Raw genomic sequence first — 17,735 nt, forward strand, 5'->3', positions numbered from 1 at the left:
TCAAGACCATGCGTCTGAACCAAAGCTGAGCGTGAATAGGCGAAGGTGGTTCCCAGGAAGCAAGCTATCATATAAATTTTTTTAAGCTATCATGGTTTTGAATTCTATACCAAAGAAGGGAAACACAACAGATGTTCACTACAGTGTTTTATAAAACATTCCATTTGAGGGGCTCCACTACTTAAAAAAAATATGATAGCTCTTTCTTGGTACTGCCTGCGGAGGTGGCAGCCATCTCCTACTTGGCATCAATGGCCATCCTCAGACCTCTGGTGAAGCCCAGGATCATTCAAAAGAGGACCAAGAAATTCATCCAGCACCAGCCAGACCCATATGTCAAAGTTAAGCATAACTGGCAGAAACCCAGAGCATTGACAATATGGGGCACAGAAGACTCAAGGGCCAGATCCTGATGCCCAACACAGATTATGAGAGCAACAAGAAAACAAAGCACATGGCTTCTGGAAATTCCCAGTACACATCAAGGAGATTGAAGTGCAACAAATCTCACTGCATAGAGATTGCTCACAATGTCTCCTCCAAGAACCGCAAAGCCACTATGGAAAGAGCAGCCCACCTGGCCATAAGAGTCACCAAGACCAATGCCAGCCTGCACAGTGAGGGAAGTGAATACACAGGGAGCATATGTGTGTGTCACATGTATATTAATAAAACCGTAACACTACCCCAAAAAAGTATGATAATGCAGTTACATGACTTGTCCTTTAACCCTATTTTAAAGTTAACTTTTAATTATATGAATGATTTACAAATGCATTCCTTTATAAGAGATTAACACATACATAAGGCTAAAGTCCTTTTTGACCACCTCACCAACCCAAATCCCCTGGTTATTTTTTGATGCCTGGCTGACTTTGCCCTATCTTCAATAGAGGTCTGGTCCACAACTTTCTGCTTTGCTGGGAGCATTTAAAGTCATTTTAACATTAACTAAAGTTAAATATAATTATGAAAGTGAATCTATTAGTGGCCACTTGGGGAGGATTATCTGTGCTGTTGTCCATTTGTACAAAAATGTAAATCGGAGAATGGTTGAGGATTTAAGAAATTTGGCTCTTTCTCTCTTCTTTAGCATGGTGAGGGCCTTGAATCATGGTTCCATCTTTATCAGTAATCTTATTGTCCCACCACAGTAACTAGTGGGCTTTTTGGCTTTGCTATCACGTACTTTTGTTTTTGTTTTTGTTTTGTTTTTTTACAAGGTTTGTTGAAATAATTTTGATTATAGTGCATTATGATTCAAGTTGCAAAAAAACCCTACTCATATTGGCTTTTAAAAAGGGATACACTGGGGGGCACCTGGGTGGCTCAGTCATTAATTGTCTGCCTTTTGGCTCAGGTCATGATCCCAGGGTCCTGGGTTCGAGCTCAGCATCAGGCTCCCTGCTCTGCAGGAAGCCTGTTCCTCCTTCTCCCACTTCCCTTGCTTGTATTCCCTCTCTTGATGTCTCTGTCAAATAAATAAATAAAATCTTTAAGAAAAAAAAAAAGTATTTCCTTAAAAAAAAAAAAAAAGGATATACTGGTTCATGGAACTGAACACTGTGGAGGTATTTGGCACTTCAAGAGTTGCTGGCTTCAGGGCTCCAATTAGGTCATGGCAATATGCCTTCCCTAACTTCAGGGGCCCTCATTATATTGCATGGCATGAGCCCAACACTATGTACTCTTGGCAATGCCCTGGTAGTCTTGTGCTGCAGGGTTCTTCTCTTTGTTCTGTATTCTGTGGTTGTTGACTCCCTCTTGGGGGCCTCCTTTCATAGCAGTGAAAGTGCTGTAGTAACTCTTCTCCCCTCATCCTCCCCTTACCAGTAACTGGAGAGAACAGAGGACTACCTTCTCCCAGAAGCCCCAGGAAAAGTCCCATCATGATTCACTGGCTCTGATTGAGTCACAGACCCAGCTCTGAGCTAATAACTAAGATCAGGGAACACTGATGTTCTGATTGGCTCATGCCTGGTCAAGATTGGCAGGTTCTTCAGAACTTTGTGAGTGGGGGTGGGGGTGGAGGGTACCTGGGACCAGTCATGGTTAACAGAGTGGGGCTGTGACAAGGGTCAGCTCTGTCTAGCTTAGATGGCACCCTCTGTTTCATGACAGCACAACATAGTAGATCAGAGTGTCAACTATGGAGCCTAATGACCTTGGTTTCAATATTGGCACAACCATTTAAGGGCCAGGTAACTTTAGGCAAGTTACCAAACCTCTGTGAGCCAAAGTTTCCCCATCTGAAAGGTGGGGGATGATAGCAAGATTCCCCCCTAAGATTGTTGTGACATAAATTTGATGACATGTGCATAAAACACTAAGAACAGGGATGGGCATGGGATAAGATCTAAAGTCTTTGCCATTATTGAGAGAGATTTAATGATCCCGAGGACAAAGTAGAGGAAATGTTCCACACAGCAAGTATTGAGTAAAGGGTAGGGTTCCTTTGACCAAAGGCTATGAGATAAAGTGATGGAAAGTGACCCCTTTCATTAGCTCATCCATCTTAGTATGGAAAGAAGAGCTCCCAGGTTCCAAGCATGTGTGTGACGGGTGTGGTTGGCACGGAGGAGATCTGGGATGAGGGCATAGCTGTAGAATGCCATTAAGGACAACCCATTGTGAGATTTGATTCACAAACATTGTTCTAGAACTTTAGACTCTGATTCATGATTTTGCTGCCAGCCTTGGGAGCAGCAACTGCTGGTTTGGTTTGTGATACAACACGCTGATTTATAAACCATTTATAGCTCTCCTCCACGCTTAACGCGGCCATTCCACAAATGACTCAGGTTGCAACCAGAGGGGAAACTGGGGACTGTGACTGAGCTGTTTCTATCTATAATGGAGTGTAAATTGTCCTTTTGATTAGTGTTTTTTTCTTAAATCTCAGGTCTCAAACATGGTAATTAAGAGAAGCCAGAAAAACAAAAGAGGCTTGTGTTCCAGGCCCTCTTTTCAAACCCCAAATGTTGAATTTTCTGTGGCTGTGTCTTGGCCTGGTATCTGATTCCCCCCAACAGCCTCCTCCCACCCTTTTCTTAGTAACAATCTCAGATCCTGGCAGCAAATGGCATGTGAAGCCGGGCACATTTTTATTCTACACACACAGCATTATATAAATCTTCCTGCTTTAAAGTAATTTCTTTTGCCCTTTATCTCTTTTGTGTGCCTTTAGGAGTCTGCTAAGATTTTTTTTTTTAAAGATTTTATTTATTTATTTGTCAGACAGAGATCCCAAGTAGGCAGAGACACAGGCAGAGAGAGAGGAGGAAGCAGGCTCCCCGCTGAGCAGAGAGCCCGATGCGGGGCTCCATCCCAGGACCCTGAGATCATGACAGAGATCCCAAGTAGGCAGAGACGCAGGCAGAGAGAGAGGGGGAAGCAGGCTCCCCGCTGAGCAGAGAGCCCGATGCGGGGCTCCATCCCCGGACCCTGAGATCATGACCTGAGCCCACGGCAGAGGCTTTAACCCACTGAGCCACCCAGGCACCCCTCTGCTAAGATTCTTAATGGTCCATATCCTTGGCTGGCTTTGCTCTTGCTTTTAAGTAAAACATACTGATTCCAGTGACTTTCATCCAGTCATTCACACATTTATTGAGGACCTACTATGTGGCAGTTGCCTTGCCAGTTGCTGATGTAATCAGAGAGCTTCTTCCTATCCTTTTAAGCTAGTTTTTTTTTAAGTCCAAAAAATTTAACTTTATTTTGTTTCCAAAAATATTCTACTTTAGACACTGCCCCCTTTACTTTTCTTTTACTTATTTATTTGAGAGAGAGAGAGAGAGAGAGAGAGAATGAGAATGAGAGAGATCGAGGATGAGAGGGGGAAAGTTAGAGGTAGAAGCAGACCCCCTGCCAAGCAGGGAGCCCAATGGGGGACTTAAACCCAGACTCCAGGATCCTGACCTGAGCTGAAGGCAGTCAGTCGCTCAAGCAACTGAACTACCCAGGTGCCCTTCCTTTACTTTTCTTTCATTCTTTTTTTTTTTTTTCCTTAAAGGCATAGCTTTAGCTAAAGGCCTAATTCTTATATAGTTATCCCTAGGCTAGACAGTTAATGAAATGAGACTGAGGCCATCAATTCTCCCAGGAAATTTTTAGGCTAGGTTATATTTCCGTGTTTCCTAACATGATTCTGAGGTTATCCTCTTCCTCTCATTCATCTTGCTTATTTTTCTGTTTTCTAAAGTTAGGTCAACATCATGACTCTTCAGGAAAACTTTCCTGGATCCTTCTGATTTATATGTTCCTACCCTTGGCTCCTTTGAGTCCACCATTCTTGGAGAAAGTGTTGCAGTTGGATAGTGAGCACCGATTTACTCCTCTGTCTCCCTCACTAGGGTAGAAACCAGGCAGAGACCATGTCTGATGGGATTTACTATCCCCAGTGTCTTACAGATAAGTATCAAGTGAATGAATGAACACATACTTACTGAGTACTACTGCACCAGTCACTGTACTGTACTAGGCTTTTGGGACACCAAAATCTTGTTTCTTTAAAGAGTATAATGTAGTGGAAAGATACACACTAGGTTAATAATTGCATGTCACTATACAATCTTGAACTGATCAGTGCTTTGAAGGAAAACAACAGGATGTTAGGAGACTGTGTGGTAGGAGGACACAGAGGTTGGATAAACAGGACTTTTGCCTGGGTAAGAGTGTAGAGGGAAAGGTGGAAGGGCTTTCTGGCAGGAGACTTTGAGGTGCACTGAATGAGTCAGTAGATACATAAGTGATTGTGGGAGAGGGAAGAGGGAACTAGCCTGCTTGATCATCATGGGCAACTGCTGATGTGGCTTGTCCTGTGTCCTTCTCCAGGTAATAGCACCCTGTTTTCTTCATGAGAATCCAAGCCTTTCTCATTTCCATCCTGACCTATGCCTTCTTCTAGTAATGGGTATTTGACTAGTGATCTTGTAATTAGTCTAGGGGTGAATTTGGACCTAAGTCAAGTCTGGGAGTCTCAGCAAAACTATGAAGAAAGACAAGCATTTCTTTCACTACTTAGGAGTTTGTGTTCAAAAGAAAAGGGAAAAGATAGATGGAGACAAATAGATTCCTGATGATCTTTTTTCAGCACCTGGATGCAACCATGCCTAAAATCCATGTGGGTATAGTTGTGTCTAAATTCACATATGTATAGAGGTACCTGGGTGGCTCAGTCAGTTGAGTGCCTGACTCTTGATTTCGGCTCAGGTCATGATTTCAGGGTCATGAGATCAAGCCTTGTGTTAAGCAGGCATTCTGCTTGAGATTCCCTCTCCCTCTGCCTCTCCCCCCTCATGCTCTCTCTCTCACTCAAACAAATAAATCTTATGAATTCACACATGTATGGCTCTCAAAGTTACTGGCTAAACAATTCTCCCATTTTTTAAATAAAAAGGCTTATAGCTAAATGGGCTTAAGCTCATTTTCACAGGGCTTTGGTTACTTGTAACTAAAAGTGTCTTTATTAGGACAATGATTTTAACTGATATCACTTATTTGCTAAAGCCAAAGGAGGGGGGAACATGGGTGGCTCAGTTGGTTGAGCATCTGACTCTCAGTTTCAGCTCAGGTCATGATCTCAGGGTTGTTGGATCGAGCTCTGCATCAGGCTCTGTGCTCAGTGTGGAGTCTGCTTTAGATTCTCTTCCTCTCCCTCTACCCCTCACCCCCCAGAATGTGTTCTTGCACTCTCTTGCTTTAAAATAAATAAACATGGGAATGCAAGTTGGTGCAGCCACTTTGGAGAACAGTGTGGAGATTCCTCAAGAAATTAAAAATAGAGCTTCCCTATGACCCTGCAATTGCACTACTGGGTATTTACCCCAAACATACAGATGTAGTGAAAAGAAGGGCCATCTGTACCCTAATGTTTATAGCAGCAATGGCCACGGTTGCCAAACTGTGAAAAGAACCAAGATGCCCCTCAATGGATGAATGGATAAGGAAGATGTGGTCCATATACACTATGGAGTATTATGCCTCCATCAGAAAGGATGAATACCCAACTTTTATAGCAACATGGATGGGACTGGAAGAGATTATGCTGAGTGAAATAAGTCAAGCAGAGAGAGTCAATTATCATATGGTTTCACTTATTTGTGGAGAATAAGAAATAAAGCGGAGGACATGGGGAGATGGAAAGGAGAAGGGAGTTGAGGGAAATTGGAGGGGAAGATGAACCATGAGAGACTATGGACTCTGGAAAACAATCTGAGGGTTTTGAAGGGGCGGGGAGTGGGAAGTTGGGCCAGCCTGGTGGTGGGTATTGTGGCGGGCACGTATTGCATGGAGCACTGGGTGTGGTGCATAAACAATGAATTTTAGTACACTGAAAAGTAATTAAAAAAATAAGTAATTTAATTTAAAAAAGAAAATAAATAAACAAATTTTTTTTAAAGATTTCATTTATTTATTTGACAGATCACAAGTAGGCAGAGAGGCAGGCAGAGAGAGAGGGGGAAGCAGGCTCCCCAGTGAGCAGAGAGCCTGATGCGGGGCTTGATCCCAGAACCCTGAGATCATGACCTGAGCTGAAGGCAGAGTCTTAACCCACTGAGCCACCCAGGTGCCCCAATATATAAACAAATCTTAAAAAAATATTAAAGCCAAAGTGGGTGGGAGAGGTCAGCCGAAGCATTTGTGGAGGTCAGTTTGCCAGGAGAGGCAGCCTAAACACACTCATATTTCCTGTACTGAGAGGGATTTCCCCAAGACTTTATCTTCCTCAGAGATCCAGACCCTTGGCTCTGCATCGGGGTTTGAGTGTCTAATAACAGATGCACTGAGGGAGGGCTGGTATAGGGAGATCCAAACAGAAACCTTGCCCAGGTACCCGAGGTGCCTGAAAATCACAGACTGCCTCTGTGTTGAAGGAATAACAACCCTAACTGAAGTGGAGTGCCAGCAGGCAAACTGGTTTTTGCTGAACCTGCGGAGCCCGACACGCTAGGCCGGTCCATGGCCTCAGTGAGCAACAGCATTGGTGGGTCACGGCTGCCATCTAGTGCTCGAGGTCACCTTTTGCAAGTTGTTTACTGCTTATTTCCAGCTGGAAGGCTTTTGAGGGCCAATTGGAAGGAGGAGGTCATTACCTCTGTCTTCACGTCAGGAAGAACTTCAAAATAAGATTTTCGATATTATCTCTAATTTGGCTTATTAGAGATACAGTCCCAGAGCCTAAATGTTTGTCTAGGGGAAAAGGGCAATATTCCACAATGTTAAACTTCTGTCTCATTTCAAACCTCTAGGGTACTATGAATTTTATAGATAGATAGATAGATAATTAAAAAAATAAATCCTGTAATGGTCGTATTTATGATTCAGTGTTCTGTCAAGAAACAGGTAGCACACTCCAAAGCAGTAACTGGGGAGAGTTTAATGAAAGGGCAACTTACAAAGGACTGGGAAGGAACCCAGGCAAACAATCAAAGCCTGGGGAAGCATGCTAAAGTTAGTGGCAGTAGGAAGCAGCTACAACCCCTAGGCCTGATGGAGCAAAAATAGGAAGAAGACCCAGTAGGAGCTGTTCTGTGGAAGAGGCCACGTGACAGGTGCTGTGGTCCCAGCTGCCTGTTCTTGGTTGGATTCTTGAGAAGCATGCTAAAAGAGGATTCATGTGTGGGTAATTTATTAAGGAAGTACTCTCAGGGCAGATGGGAAGTGAAGTGGGAGAAGCAGGGTAGTGTAGGTAAGAAAGTCAGGCAAGGTGTGATCCCAGACAAGGTCCTATATAGGGTAGTAGCTTCGACCTGAGGCTGCAGAGGAGCCCTGGAGGGTAGGTTATGTTTCAGGAGGTCTGCCTAGGCTGCCTGGGTGGCTCAGTCTGTGAGGCATCTGCCTTCAGCCCAGATCACCATCCCGGAGTCTCACATTGCGTTCCCCACTCAGCCAGGAGTCTGCTTATCCCTCTGACCTTCCCCCCTCTCATGCTCTCACTCTCTCTCTCAAATAAATAAATAAAATCTTAAAAAGAAAAAAGAAAAAAAGAAGGTCTGCCTAGAAGCAGAGAGCGTTAGGTTTGAAACTCTCAATCTGCCAGTTATCAGTCAGGAGAGGAAGCATGGGAGGAACCTAGGCCCTGGACCTTCTGAGTGTTCAGGTAGGGTGAAGGGCTAACTGAGGCTCTGAGAACACTGCCTGAGCACAGCTGTAGGTGATGGATGTTAGAGGAGCACATTGAAAGTTCAAAGGGATCCAAGGGGATCTTGGTGAACCAAGGACATTGGCCTCACGTGGGGTTGGGAGCCAAAGAGATGAGAGATGTTAGTTGACTCCGGAAGGAGGAAGGTGCTGAGGTGGTTTTGAGGTATGACAGCTTTGTTTACAGCAGAAGGTAATGCATGTGAAAGATAAAGAGGGAGCCTTCAGGCACAATCAGACCTGACATTCTCAGCCAATCCAAAGGGAGCTTTGGAGCAAACACTGACCAAGAGAGGAGTCGAGTCCTGTCCTGGGCAGAAGTGACCAGGTGCTAGGACTTCATGCCATGCTCAGCCATTGGCTTAGTAGTTGACAAGGAAGGGCATGGATCCTGAAGGTGGTACAACTGGAGGCTCCTTACAGCTGGATGGCAACTTCTTTTAGAAGGACAATCCAAATAGAACACCTCCATAGCTGCCGCACTTAATGAAATGTAGCATATTTGGTTACCTGAGCCATCTCTATAACACCAGGAAGGAAGAGCCTGCTTGCAAAGAGTACAGGAACAAGGGTCAGGGAGAGAAATGTGGCCCCGGTGGTTCACAGGAGCACATAGACCCAGGTGTGCCTGACGCCCATCATATGCTTAGCTTTTTTTGGTTACGTGAACTAATAAATACTCTTTGCTTAAGCCGTTTTGAGTTTGAACTTTCTGTTTCAGCAAAAGAAAGATTCCTGATTAATGTACCCCTTGAGCTTCACTTTACTTAACCGTAAAATGAGGTTCATGATACCACCTTGCAGGGTTTGAAAAAGAAGAGGTACAGTTAATGTAAAGCAGAGACACAGAGTAGGTGCCTGATAAATAGAATCTAATATTATGAGAGGAAAAAGCAAAGGAGGCAAAGCGAGGGATGGATATCTCTGGAGGCCCCTTTGTGTCCAGGGCAGGCCAGTGGGCTGAGTTCAGTGCTCAGCAAAGACTGGTGCATGGCTTGGACTGTCCAGAGGTATCCACCTGTAAGGGAGGGCGGGCTTCTTGAGTCACTGTGAGCCTGAGGCTTTTTCTGCCATGAGTGTTCCCTGACCCAGGGCATTATTGTCTGTGTAGGAGGGGGAAAAAAAAGTCTTATTTCTGGCCAAAGATGAGGATTCTCATCCTCTTTTTCTTTGCCTGGACAGTTCTTTGAATTTCTATTTGTTATTATTGTTTGCAAACTATTCCTTCGTAAAGGATGCGAAGTTTATAACAAAATAAAAAGCATAAACACGACCACGTTGGCAGCCTTGTGATAATTCCAAGGCTTTTTTTGGGGGGGGGGGTGGAAAAAAGACAAAGCAAAACAAGAAAGAACAAAGACTTCTAATTTATAACTCAAGAGCTATTTTCCGTTTTCTGAGAGAAATGGGAAATTTTATATTTTTAAAATCTGCTGAGCTTCCCACTGCTCTTCTTCTGTTTTCCCACCAAAAATGTAAAAGCTGTAAAAGACAGGTTGGTAGAGACGCTGCGTTCTGAATGTTAAAGCAATGACAGGAATAAAGGTGGGGCTGCTGCATCTCAATTCTCCATATCTCCCTGAGGAAGCTCACGTCCTAATTATTCCAGAGAACAAAAAGTGGCTTTGAATAGTCATTTTGGTTCATCAGGTACTTAATAGCTGTTATTAAAGAAGCTCCTGCCTGGTCTAATTGCTTCTTGTGAGACTAGAGCACATACAGCCACTTCAGTAGCATGCTTAAAAGATCTTGAGCAAAACTGGAGATAGAATCAAAAGCCAGTGGAAAGTGGACTCCTCTAACACCTGTCTTTCTGTCTTTAAGTCAGGGACAGACTAGATGCTCTCTCCTGATTTCTCCCATTTTTCTTAGGGGTAGTGGGACCCAAAAAGCCCATCTTTATGTCATTTCCCTTGTGACATAAAGAGAAAGACCTGGCAGAATCAATTATTGCTTACTCTGCATGCCCTGGCAGAATTAATTATTGCTTTTTTGGGTACCTGTGGTAGCCAGCATCCAGGATGGCCTCCAATAATCCTTGCTTCCTGGGATATGTGCCCTTATTTAGTACCATCCTACACTGAAAAAGGCTAACTTGTGTAACCAATAGGATATTGCAGAAATGACTAGAGTATAACTTCTGAAATTAGGCCATAAAAGACAGTGGATTCCTTCATGTTCTCTCTTGGATCACCTGCTCTGTGGAAGTCCAGCTGCGATGTCAAAAGGACACTCAAGCAGTCCTACTTAGAGGCCCCCATGATGAGGAATGGGGCCCCCTGCCATCAGCCAGTGTGATAGTTTTATCTTTCTCTAAAGATTTCATTTATTTATTTGACAGAGATCACAAGTAGGCAAAGAGGCAGGCAGAGAGAGAGAGGGGAAGCAGGCTCCCCGCTGAGCAGAGTTCCTGATGCGGGGCCCGACCCCAGGGCCTCGAGAGCACAACCCGAGCTGAAGGCAGAGGCCCAACCCACTGAGTCACCCAGGCGCCCCAGCCAGTATGATAATTTTAAAAGAAGTTCACAGATTCTTTGATACACCTCCCTTTAAGAAATGGAGCTTAGGGGTGCCTGGGTGGCTCAGTGGTTTAAGACTTTGCCTTCGGCTCAGGTCATGATCTCAGGATCCTGGGATCGAGCCCCGCATCGGGCTCTCTGCTCAGCGGGGAGCCTGCTTTCCCCTCTCTCTCTGCCTGCAGCTCTGCCTACTTGTGATCTCTGTCTGTCAAATAAATAAATAAAATCTTTAAAAAAAATGGAGCTTAATTCCTTTCTCTTTGAGTGAGGACTGGACTTGTTGACTCGCTTCTTCTTCTTCTCTCCCCACCCCCTTTTTAAAAAAGATTATTTATTTATTTATGTGTCAGAGAGAGAGAGAGCACAAGCAGAGGGAGAAGCAGGCTCCCCACTGAGCAAAGAGCCTGGGACTTGATCCCAGGACTCTGGGATCAGGACCTGAGCAGAAGGCAGACACTTAAGTGACTGAGCCACCCAGGCGTCCCTGTTGACTCACTTCTAATGAATAGAATACAGCACACATGATGGTTTGTGATTTCTGAGACTTAGTTATGAAAGGAAACAAAACTTTACCCTTGCTGTCTCTCTTAGATCCCTTGATCTGGAGGGAATCCCCTGACATGTTATGAGGACGCTGTGGTTAGATCCATGGGGCAGGAGACTAGGACTTCCTGTCAACAGCTATGTGTGTGAGTCATCCCAGAAGCCTATCCTCTAGTTCTAGTCAAGGCTTCAGATGGCTGAGCTCTAGCTCATAGTTTGATTGCAACCTCCTCATGAGAATTTCTGTGCCAGAACTACCCAGTTAAGCTGATCCTAAATTGGTAATCATTTAAGTTTTAATTAAGTTTTAAACAATATATGCAGTTTAATATCATGGACTAAGTTAGAAAAGGAAAATTTATTATTTTTCACCCTAATATGACAAAAGAAACTTTACTGTTTTTGGTTTTGTTTTGTCAAGAAAAGCCAAAATTAACAATCAATAGCTAGGACTGTAGTGTATTATTTGTGGAGGTAAACTAACTAATGAAACCATAAAACTGTTAAAACATAAATGACATTTACATACAGAACACAAAGAAGGGGCACCTGGCTGGCTCAGTCAGTAGAACATGTGACTCTTGATCTTGGGGTTATGAGTTCTAGCCCCACACAGGGGGTAAAGATTATAAAATAAAGAAACAAACAAACAAACATTAAAACAACCCACAAAGAAATAAATTCAAAGTCAAAATAATCTTTTAAAAAATCAACAAGTTATAATTAACATACAACATTGTATTAGTTTCAGGTTATGTACGACATAATGATTTGTATATGTATATATTGCTAAATGATCACCACAATAAGTCTACTTAACATCTGTCACCATATAGTTGTACATTTTTTTCTTTTCAAAACAATATTTTTATTTTTATTTATTTATTTTTTTATTTAAAAAAAATTTTTTTAAAGATTTTATTTATTTATTTGAGAGAGAGACAGTGAGAGAGAACATGAGCAAGGAGAAGGTCAGAGAGGGAAGCAGACTCCCCGGGGAGCTGGGAGCCCGATGCGGGACTCGATCCCGGGACTCCAGGATCATGACCTGAGCCAAAGGCAGTCGTCCAACAAACTGAGCCACCCAGGCGTCCCTCAAAACAATATTTTTAAAGAAAGACTGTTAAAGAGACAACAGAAAAATAGTACAACCGCTTTGAAAAGCAGTTTGACAATTCCTTAAAATGTTAAACATAAGGAGAAATTTTAAGACAGTAGCTAGCAAGATCTTGACCTAAATTCCTCCCATGGGTACAACAAATCCACACCTGCATTCAGAATAACTGTCTCTAAGGAGAACCCAGAATCTAGATGAAGAGAATGAAGAGAAAGGCACTGAGATGGAGAGAAGAGACAGAGATGTGGTGATGCTAAGGAAAAAGCTACATTCCAGGTGCAGTGCTCCACTGTCAGAAGGTAACTCAATTGCATAGAATTTTTCCCTGAGGAGTGAGAGATTCAAGCTCCAAATCAGGCACCCCAAACAAATCCTACACAGTAGAGATGAGCTGGCAAAACTAACAGGGAATACTTCAAGGAAAACTACAGAACTTAGGGAAATCTACTTTTTTTTTTATTAAAGATTTTATTTATTTATTCATTTATTTGACAGACAGAGATCACAAGTAGGCAGAGAGGCAGGCAGAGAGAGAGAGGAGGAAGCAGGCTCCCCGCTGAGCAGAGAGCCCGATGCGGGGCTCGATCCCAGGACCCTGAGATCATGACCCGAGCTGAAGGCAGAGGCTTAACCCACTGAGCCACCCAGGCACCCCTTTTTAAAAATTTTTTAAAAAGATTCTATTTATTTACTTGAGAGGGAGAGAGACAGAGTAAGAAAGAGCATAAGAGGGGAGAAGGTCAGAGGAACAAGCAGACTCCCTGTAGAGCTGGGAGCCCAATGTGGGACTTGATCCTGGGACTCCAGGATCATGACCTGAGCCACAGGCAGTTGCTTAACCAACCAAGCCATCCAGGTACCCAGGAAATCCCCTCTTGAAGGGCTTGTGGTCTAGAAACTAGCACAAAAACATCAGATGGGAAAGTGCATAGATTATAGGTGAAGGAGACCCATTTATGAATCAGAGAATCTGCTGGAAAGGCAGGAGGCAGCTGGGCCTCTCTCCAGGGACTGAAACTGGCAGCACCCTTTTTTTGCAGCTCATTCTGCTGTGCTGATCCCAGCAGTGGTGGGTGCCATTTTGGAATTTCCCTCTGGATTGCTATTGCCAAGGGGCATGACCTGGTGAAAGCCTCACAGTACCCTACTGGGGTTGGCTGGCCCTCACAGCTGACAGAATGATAACTGGGCCTACCAGTGGACCTGCAGCAGTCAAAGTTGGTCTTCATAGCCAGCTGAGACAGGGGCCACACCAACCCCCTCTAGTGTGGCCACAACAACTGTGGCTCTGCCATATGAGGAAGGTACATGCAGCCCACAAAGGGGACATAGTCGGAACACCTGGCTTTTGTGGCCAGGGATGGCACTTCTGAATGCTCAGAAGTGATGGCTCCTGATGGCTCCACAGAACATTTCTAATATAAGACCGGTCCCTCAAGACTGGGATACATATCTCTACTATCTAATACACAGAAACAAACACGCAAGGTTAGGCAAAATGAGGAAAGAGAGGAAAATGTTCTAAATGAGAGACCAAGACAAGACCTCAGAAAAAAACTAAATGAAATGAAGATAAGCAAATCTACCTGAGTTTAAAGTAATGGTCATAAAAATGTTTACCAAACTCAGAAGAAGAATGAACACAGCGAAAACTTCAATAAAGATAGAAAATATAAGAAAGTACCAATCAGAGCTGAAGACTGTAACAACAGAAATGAAAATTACACTAGAGGGATGACAGCAGATTAAATGAGGAAGAAGAAGGGTGCCTGGGAGCTCAGTTGTTAAGTGGCAGCCTTTGGCACAGGTCATGATCCCAGAGTCCTGAGATCAAGCCCGCATCAGGTTCCCTGCTCAGCAGGAAGCCGGCTTCTCCCTCTCTTGCTCCCCCTGCTTGTGGTCCCTCTCTCTCTGTCTTTCTCTGTCAAATAAATAAATAAAATCTTTTTTTTTTAAGATTTTATTTATTGATTTGACAGAGAGAGATCACAAGTAGACAGAGAGGCAGGCAGAGAGAGAGAGAAAGAGAGAGGGAAGCAGGCTCCCTGCTGAGCAGAGAGCCCGATGCGGGACTCGATCCCAGGACCCCGAGATCATGACCTGAGCCGAAGGCAGCGGCTTAACCCACTGAGCCACCCAGGCGCCCCTAAATAAATAAAATCTTTTAAAAATGATGCAGAAGAATAAATCAGTGATCTGGAAGACAAGCTAGTATAATTCTCCCAAACTGAACAGCAGAAAGAAAAAAGAATTTTTAAAAATGGGGATAGTTTGGGTTGCCTGGGTGGCTCTGTCAGTTAAGTGTCTGCCTTTGGCTCAGGTCATGATCTCAGGGTCTTGGGATTGAACCCTGCATCAGGCTCCCTGCTTGGCGGGGACTCTGCTTCTCCCTCTCCCTCTGCTTGTGCTTGCTTTCTCTCTCTCTCTGTCAAATAAATTTAAAAAAATCCCAAAAGTCTGTAATAAGAGATAAGGAATGGCATTATGTAATGATAAAGGGATCAAACCAATAAGAAGAGATAACACCTATAAATATTTATGCACTCAAAATAGGAGCACCTGAATATATAAAGCATATATAAATTAACAGACATAGAGAAATTGACAGTAATACAGTAACAGTAGGGAATTTTAAAACCCCACTTATGTCAATGGATGGATCATCCAGACAGAAGATTAAGGAAGAAACACTGATCTTGAACAACACATTAGAACAGAGAGACTTAATATCTATATATCTATATCTACCTATTTATATATAGAGAAATAGAGACAGAGAGAGAAAGAGACAGAGAGAGAATATTCCATCTAGGAACAGTATAATACACATTCTTCTCAAGGGCACATGGGACATTCTCCAAGATAAATTGCATATTAGGTTACAAAACAAGTGTCAATAAATTTAAGAAGATTAAAGTCATATCAAGCATCCTTTTCAACCACAATGTATGAAGCTAGAAATCAACTACAAGAAGAAAAGTGGAAAATACACAAATGTGGAGACTAAAAAACATGCTTTCAGACAACCAATGAGTCAATGAAGAAATCAACGAGGAAATAAAAAATACTTTGAGGTAAATGAGAATGAGAAAACAACACTCTAAAAATCTATGGGATACATCAAAAACAGTTGCAAGAAGGAATTATGTAGCAATAAAGGCCCTACCTCAAGAAATAAGAAAAATCTCAAAGAAACAATCTAATCTTACATCTAAAGGAGATGGAAAAAGAAGAAAAAATAAAGCCCAAAGTTAGTAGAGGGAAGGAAATAAATAACAGTACAGAAATAAATGAAATGGGATCCTCAAAAAATAATAGAAAAGGTTAATGAAACTAAGAGCTGATTCTTTGAAAAGATAAACAAAGTTGATACACCTTTCACAAGACTCATCAAAAAGAAAAGAGAAGGGGGTACCTGGGAGGCTCAGTTGGCTGAGCATCTGACTCTTTTTTTTTTTTTTTAAGATTTTATTTATCCATTTGACAGACAGGGATCACAAGTAGGCAGAGAAGCAGGCAGAAAGAGAGGAAGGGAAGCAAGCTCCCTGCTGAGCAGAGAGTCCAATGTGGGGCTCGATCCCAGGACCCTGGGAATCATGACCTGAGCTGAAGGCAGAGGCTTTAACCCACTGAGCCATCCAGGCACCCCAAGCATCTGACTCTTGATCTCAGCTCAGGTCATGATCTCAGGGTCCTGGAATTGAACCTTGTGTCAGGCTCTGCACTCAGTTTGGAATCTGTTTGAGGATTCTTTCCCTCCCTCTCCCTCTGCCCCTCTCCCCACTCACCCTCTCTCTCTCTCTAAAATGAATAAATCTCTTCTTCCTTCCTCTAAAATAGATAAATCTTTAACAAGTAAGAAGAGAAAGAGCCCAAATAAATAAAATTAGAATGAAAGAGAAGTTACAATCAATACCAAAAAATACAAAGGATCATAAAAGACCGCTATAAACAATTATATGCCAACAAATTGGACAACCTAGAAGAAATGGATATATTCCTAGAAATGTACAACTTACCAAGACTGAATCGGGAAGATAGAAAATTCAGGGATACCTGGGTGGCTCAGTCAGTTGGGCATCTGCCTTTGGCTCAGGTCATGATCCCAGGGTCTTGGGATTGAGTCCTGTATCAGGATCCTTGCTCAGTGGGGATCCTACTTCTTCCTCTGCTTGCAGCTCCCCTTGCTTGTGCTCTCTCTCTGACAAACAAATACATAAAATATTTTTTAAAAGAAAATTCAGACATAATGGTTACTAATAATGAAAATGAATCAGTAAACAAAAAACTCCCCTAAACAAGCATCCAGGACCAGACTGCTTCACAAGGGAATTTTAGCAAACATTTAAATAAAGAATAATTTATGCCTTTCTTCTCAAATTATTCCAAAAGATTGAAGAGGAAGGAATGCTTCCCATCTCATTCTATGAGGCCAGCATTACCCTGACACCTAAACCAGACAAAGACATCAATCAATCAATCAATCAATCAATAAAATTACAGGCCAATATTCCTGATGAACATAGATGCAAAAATTCTCAACAAAATACTAGCAAACAAAACGTAACAATACATTAAAAGGATCACATACCATGATCAAGTAGGTTTTGTTGTAGGAATGCAAGGATGGTTCAACATCCAACAGTCAATCAAGGAGATACACGACAAAACAAAGGATAAAGTCATATGATCATCTCATCGGATGCAGTAAAAGCATTTGGCAAAATTCAACATCTATTTATGATAAAAACTCTCAACAAAGTGAGTATAGAAGAAGTGTACCTCAACATCATAAAGTCCATGTGTGACAAATCCACAGCTGACATCATACTCAAAAGTGAAAAGTTGAAAACTTTTCCTCTATAATCAGGAACAAGATTAGGATGCTCGTTCTTGCCACTTTTATTCAATGTAGTATTGGAAGTCCTAGCTATAACAATTAGATAAGAAAAAGAATAAAAGGCATCTTGAAGACCAGCACGAAACCCTGCCTGCATGCAGTATGACACCTGACCAGAGAGTTCTTCAGAGCCTCAGTTCTAGTGGAAGTAGTATGCAGTCTCGTTTAACAGACCACTTTAGCACACCTAGTTAAAACTTGCCACATTCTAGCCAAGGGCAAAATGCTGCCCACTGCAGGCAAGGAGAGCCTCTGCAGACAACTGGCCTGAAGGACAGAGCAGCCAAAGTACAACAGCAGAATACATGTAGCACACACCAGAGACACTCCCTGAAGCACCAGGCCCTGGACACTGTAGAACCTCTTCTTCATAAAGCCATTACTTTCAGAAGCAGGTAATACAACAGGCTTTCTAACATAGAGAAGAAGGCAAAGACTTAGACAAAATGCCAAGACAGAGGAATTCACCTCAAATGGAAGAACAAGATAAGGCCATGGCCTGATATCTAAA

At 42.8% G+C, this 17,735-nt stretch overlaps 1 pseudogene; it reads left to right on the forward strand.

Annotated features, from left to right (window-relative positions):
• Nucleotides 1–214: 214 nt before the first annotated feature.
• Nucleotides 215–17,735, forward strand: part of LOC116865508 — a 29,864-nt pseudogene continuing 12,343 nt past the window's right edge.

This window comes from Lontra canadensis, unplaced genomic scaffold (assembly GCF_010015895.1).
Source record: "Lontra canadensis isolate GAN:19392208 unplaced genomic scaffold, GSC_riverotter_1.0 scaffold8, whole genome shotgun sequence".
NCBI classification, from domain to species: Eukaryota; Metazoa; Chordata; class Mammalia; order Carnivora; family Mustelidae; genus Lontra; species Lontra canadensis.